Source organism: Colobus angolensis, unplaced genomic scaffold (assembly GCF_000951035.1).
Source record: "Colobus angolensis palliatus isolate OR3802 unplaced genomic scaffold, Cang.pa_1.0 Scaffold20, whole genome shotgun sequence".
NCBI lineage: Eukaryota > Metazoa > Chordata > Mammalia > Primates > Cercopithecidae > Colobus > Colobus angolensis.
This window is the reverse complement of record NW_012115155.1, coordinates 10,414,280-10,418,857: the sequence shown is the minus strand read 5'-3', so window position 1 is coordinate 10,418,857 and position 4,578 is coordinate 10,414,280. Positions and strand designations below refer to the sequence as shown.

Sequence of the window (4,578 nt, the reverse complement as noted above, 5' to 3'; positions counted from 1 at the left end):
AGAAAGTGTTTAATTGACAGGAGGCGGGCAACACGGAAGAACTAGAGTTATCACTCAAATCAGTCTCCCTGAAGGCTCAGAGCTTAGGGGTTATATGAACAATTTGGTGAGCAGGGGGATAGGGAATGAGTGCTACTGATTGGTTGGGGATGAAACCATAGGGGTATGCAAAACATTCCTTATGTGCTGAGTCTGCCTCTAGGTAGGGCTACAGGACCAGCAGAGCCATGAGTCACGAGTTCAGATAGGATCAGTATGAAAGATACCTCAGAAAAAACAATCCTTACAACAATGATGTTATCTACAGGAGCAATTGGGGAAGTCACAAATCTGAGACCTCTGGCCACATGCCTCCTGAGCAACAAGGGATTATAGAAACTGACTACATTTTAGTGGAGTCCAGGCCCCTCTCATAATCCTATTCTTGTGGCCTTTCGTTGGTTTACAAAGGTGGTTTTGGCCCCCAAGCAAGGAGGGGGTTAGTTTTAGAAAGGAACTATTATCATCCTTGCTTTCAAGTTAAACTTAAACTAAATTCTGAAACGCAGCTTGGTCTATACCCAGGAATAACCAAAGACAGCTTGGAGGTCAGAAGTAAGATGGAGTCAACCATGTTAGATATCTCTCACTGTCGTGACTTTGCAGAAGTGGTTTCAATCACATCACCAAGTCTCATGGACCATTCGCTGACATCTGCCTGACTTCCACAGAACACTCACATGGAGAACCTGTCTGCTTTCTTGGCAGAACAGTAGTTATTTACTTTTCTCTAGAAAATCACTGAGCAGATATGATGCCTATTGTATCTTTGCTTAATCTATTCAAAAGATCATCAGTGGGCAACAGTTTGGTTTTTTTTTTATGTTTATTTTTTGAGACTGAGTCTTGCTCTGTCGCCCAGGCTGGAGTGTAGTGGTGCAATCTTGGTCTACTGAAACCTCCACCTCCCAAGTTCAAATGATTCTCCTGCCTCAGCCTCCCACGTAGCTGGGATTACAGGCATGTGCCACCACAGCCAGCTAATTTTTGTACTTTTAGTAGAGATGGGGTTTCACCATGTCAGACAGGCTGGTCTCGAACTCCTGACCTCAAGTGGTTCGTCTGCCTCAGCCTCCCGAAGTGCTGGGATTATAGGTGTGAGCCACCGCACCTGGCCAATTTTCAAGAACCATTTTCAAATACTAATAAGCTCCTGAAACCGGCGTAGGGCTGCTTCAATACTTGAGGAGCGTGGAAGGTTTAGTCTGGCTGAGGCACAAGGTGTGTTTTCTGCACAACAAGCTCAGTTGATGGGAATTCTAAACCTTAGTGATAAAAGGTGGGTAAAGCACCTGTTTTCCTTTAAGTGTCCACTATGCGTGAGACTAGAGACATGGATGAATAAAGCCGTAGCTACTGTCCCAAGTAACTCAGGAAAATTCCGGTTTCAATCATATAGTAGCACCGATGTATTTGTGATTATATTTAGCAAACATTTATTGAATGCTTCCTGGATCTAAAACCCTGTTGACATGAGATATAAAGACAAATAATTTCTCTCTCCGCCTACTCCAGGAGGAATATGGGCAGACACAGATCAGTGCTGTAAGAGAGGTACTGAGGAAGTTCTATGGAAGTATTCTAAAGGGTGGGGAAAGGAGAGGAATTGGAGGAAGGCTTCTTGCAGAAGGGAAACGATTTGCTTTCCGGTTGAGCATTATAGAATTGGCAGAACTCTTCTAGATGACTGCTGAGCGTCCTAGCCTATTAGAAGGCACTTCAGGCCAGAGCAAAACGCTGGAAACCAAACTGCGCAGATAACTAGTAGAAGCTGTTGTTGGCAGAGTATCCAGTTTTTGGAGAGGTAGGAAAGACAAAATTATTAAGGCCTTTGGATACTGGGCATAGGGATTTGGAATATATTCTGAAGATATGGAAGCACTGTGGATGGGAAGGATAGATCCAGATTAGTGATTTAGAAAAAGAATTCTGGAGGACATATTGGGTGTAGGAAGAGATTTCAGTGGGGGCAGCAGCATTGCTGCAGTTCAGATAAGAAATAGTGACAGCTTGAGCCACAGCTATGGAAACAATAGGAAAGGAGGCAGAGGTGCATATCAATGTAATATGGCAGCTGTGGGAGATGGAAGAGTGTGAAACAACATATACGAAGCCGAAGACAGAAAGGATGGTGATGCCAGTAAGTAAACCCAGGTATCAAGGGGAGTACATAGGTGAGGCAAATCAATAACGGTGTTCAATACATTAACTCTGAGGGGCTTGTAAGACTTCTGTGTGGATTGGCCCATGAGGTGGAAATACAGGTATACAACTCAGAGTGGTCACCTACGCACAGGTCACATTTTCAAAGATATCTGAGGCTGGGTGTAGTGGTTCATGCCTATAATGCCAGCACATTGGGAGGCCAAGGTGGGCAAATCGCTTAAGCTCAGGAGTTCCAGACCAGCCTGGGCATATAGTGGAACCCTGTCTCTACAAAAAAAGAAAATAATAATAATATATACATACACACACGTATATATACACTTATATATATACACACACAGACACACATACAACTCCATCTCAAAAACATATATATTATATATATGAATATATCTATATTCATATATAAATATATATGTTTTTGAGACAGAGTTTCGCTCTTGTTGCCCAGGCTAGAGTGCAATGGCTCGATCTGAGCTCACAGCCACCTCCACCTCCGGGGTTCAAGCGATTTTCCCGTCTCAGCCTCCCGAGTAGCTGGGATTACAGGCATGTGCCACCATGCCCAGCTATTTTTGTATTTTTAGTAGAGACGGGGTTTCTCCATGTTGGTCAGGCTGGTCTCAAACTCCCGACCTCAGGTGATCCACCTGCCTCGGCCTCCCAAAGTGCTGGGATTACAGGCGTGAGCCACATGCCCGGCATATATATCCATATATATATATATTTATATTTAACTAGCAGGGTGTGGTGGCATGCGCCTGCAGTCCTGGCTACTCAGGAGGCTGAGGCAATAGGTTAGCTGAGCCCAGGAAGTCGAGGCTGCAATAAACTGTGATGACGCCACTGGACTTCAGCTTTGGCTGAACTGAGACCCTGTCTCAAAAAAACACAAAAAACAAAAAGGAAGACATTTGAAACTGTGGAAACACATTAAACCATTTAGGAAGGCAGTATAGCATTTGAGTGTTGGAGCCCTGAAGAATGCTGTATTTATGAGAAAGAGGAGGTAAAATGGAGCCTGAGATAGGAGTAGAAGCAGGGGACACCCTGGTTCTAGAGGCCAAGGGAAGACATGAGGAGGAGTTACTACTGGTCAGTAAGCTAAACGAGATGAGATCTAAGCAAGGACCGATGAGTTTGAAGTTGAGTAGGTGTTGGCAACTTTTGGGGAGCAGTCTGAGAAGAGTGGCAACTCCAGAAGGGATAAGGACTGCCTAGGCAGAGAGGAGGCTGGAGTCGATCACAGCAGTCACTCTTTAGAAGTTTGAGAATGAAGGGAAGAAGGTGGAAAAGGAAAGTGGCTTGAAAAGGAGGAGTATCTGAGACTCATCCCTGGGCTATAGCCAGGAGCTACTCTCTTCTAACCAAACAGTTGTCTTACACAGCTGTGCATGATAGCAAGAGAGGGGTTTGAGCCCCATTTATTTCCTAACTAATCACAAAACTCCAGGCCTAAACTACCATCTGGTAAGGGAAGAGGGAGACCTAATCTCTTATCAGATGCAAATGTGGCCTCAAAAGATATGGCTATATCTTCTACAGGCGCATAAACTCCAACCCTGAACCCCAAACAAAATGACAAAATAAAACTGCCCCCTTCAGCGCCTTCATAATCTGGAAAGTGCGCGCAGGTGCGCCCCGGCCGCCCGGAGTCCTGCATCCTGCCGGCCTGCTTTCACAGAGCCGCGCCCGCGCCGCGCGTAGGCTGTGCCGACCGCGGTCCCCGGTGGGGACACCGAGTCCCACTCGCGGCGTAGGGAGGCGGACACCGTCACGACACTGGTCCGGCCCGCGGATCCCTTGGCCGCCGCAGTTGGCCTCCATTACCCTTTCCCGAGACGCGCCTCCCCGCGGGGAAAATGAAACCTAGTGCCCTCAGGTTGAGACACAGGGTGGGATCCACTGTCTTCTCACTTAGCCAAGAGAAAAGACAGAACCGACTTCAGACAGCAAAGGGGTGTGTTGCCCTGGCCGGGTCGCCTGCGGCCCCGCCCCGGCCCTCTCCACCTCCTTCGCGGCCCGCCCTCCTGGCTCCCGCGACTACATTTCCCAGAGGACGCCGCGGCTCCGAGGGGCGGGCCCGTCCGCTCTCCCGCTCACGACCACCGGCGACTGGCTGACTCGGCAGGGGGCGGGGCCTGCGACAGCCAATAGACGGGAGGCTCGTTACGGCGGCGGAAGCAGCGGCGCTGGAGTGAGGGGTAGGGGGCAGACTGCTAGCTCCCCGGCGGTGGCTGCGGGTCCGGAACCTGGGGACGTCGGCCCCGCAGACAGAGAGCGCGCGGGAGCGAGCTCAAGGCGGCGCGACGGCCACTCGGCGCAGCACCCAGGTAATGGCGGGACGGGCGCCCTGGAGGGAAGGGGAGGAGA

At 48.8% G+C, this 4,578-nt stretch overlaps 1 protein-coding gene across 1 annotated transcript in view; it reads left to right on the top strand.

The window, feature by feature from the left end:
• The first annotated feature begins 4,357 nt into the window (after positions 1 to 4,357).
• Positions 4,358 to 4,578, top strand: part of SAP130 (Sin3A-associated protein, 130kDa) — an 86,780-nt gene continuing 86,559 nt past the window's right edge. Inside the window, exon 1 of the mRNA XM_011941689.1 lies at positions 4,358 to 4,538. The gene's annotated coding sequence lies outside the window, so the exon portion shown is untranslated. The remainder of the gene's footprint in view (positions 4,539 to 4,578) is intronic.